The sequence below is a fragment of the Trachymyrmex septentrionalis genome, unplaced genomic scaffold (genome assembly GCF_001594115.1).
Source record: "Trachymyrmex septentrionalis isolate Tsep2-gDNA-1 unplaced genomic scaffold, Tsep1.0 scaffold227, whole genome shotgun sequence".
In the NCBI taxonomy this organism is placed as follows: Eukaryota; Metazoa; Arthropoda; class Insecta; order Hymenoptera; family Formicidae; genus Trachymyrmex; species Trachymyrmex septentrionalis.
The window spans coordinates 31,289-32,614 of NW_017305383.1; the positions used below are offsets into that span (position 1 = coordinate 31,289).

The window sequence follows — 1,326 nt, forward strand, 5'->3', positions numbered from 1 at the left end:
GTAATTGCAGACAAACGTGTCCATAAATAACGCTTTACTAAAAATTATTAAAAGAAGTCTTATTTTAATAATTTTAAAAACTATTAAAAGAGGTAACAATTTTCAAACATTTTATTTTAAATCAGATAAGATAATCTTATATATTTTTAGTTACTGCAAAATATTATCATTAGCTAATTTTCAACACTTAAATCCTTTATAATATCGTTAAAAAAAAAGATATTGAAATAAAAAATGCATTTTTAAAATAAGATGAATAATACATTTATGACTTCTAATTAGATTTTTAATACAATGTTAAAATTTTTTACACAAAAAAGTCATTTTTAATGTATTATACTAAACGTCAATTATTTTAAAAACCTGACATAGTAGTAAAATTTAGCTTGCGATATCATTTTAGATTCCACAAATTTAACATCTTGTCTAGTTCAAAATAATTCTTAGATGTAAACTAATGCAATTTCTCGAACATGTCACAGCAAGAACAATTTTTATTTCCCTAAAAAAGATAGTTTCCTAAACTAAGAAAATGTGCATTTATTAAAATGTACTGATAAATACATTACCGACAGCTTATCGGAAACATTATTGTACGTTCCGATATGCACACACGAATGACTAATGTCGCGCTATTTCTTCAGTCATCATCATACCATTAACGAATAAACGATAGTAATGTTTCTACTCTACGAATAGCAGGACTTTCAAGGATATTGAGGTACAAATAAATCTATATTATATACTTATAAGACATTATATTAAAAAGAATTAAACTAAAAAGAGAAGAATTAATCTGAAAACCAGAACTGAACTCTTGAAACAAAGGAAAAGGAGGATTGTTGAAATGTTATAATTCAATACGGTTATTCTTTTTATGCTTCTAAGTATCTATGTATCTAGATATCTATACCAAGTTTAAGCATTACATTTTTAGTAATTGTGTAATGATCTACTTTCAATTTGTAATGGAAAAATTATAATTTTCTTGTGACTCTCGAAATACACAGTAATAAAATTAAGACAAATGAGAATGTAACGCAGTTGTTGGAACGTGATTAAATTATACTGCTGTTTCATGCAGTATTTACTTGAATATGTATTTCAATACGAACGTTTCGACTCTTTTTTTTTAATCATCATCAGCAATACACAGTTCTTCAAATCTCTGACACTTCCCTCGTACATGACGTACTTTTAATCCGTCAAAAATTAAGATTTAGTTTAATATGGTTTAAATGAGCATTTAAATTTACATACTCTTTCGTGTGTAATATAATCAAATAAATAATTACAAAAAAGACAATTAATTATGGCTACAGGAAA

General features: G+C 25.4%; 1 protein-coding gene across 1 annotated transcript in view; it reads left to right on the plus strand.

Moving 5' to 3' along the window:
• The first annotated feature begins 449 nt into the window (after positions 1 to 449).
• LOC108748515 (glucosylceramidase-like) overlaps positions 450 to 1,326 on the plus strand; it is an 18,680-nt gene continuing 17,803 nt past the window's right edge. Inside the window, 1 exon segment of the mRNA XM_018486744.1 lies at positions 450 to 721. The gene's annotated coding sequence lies outside the window, so the exon portion shown is untranslated.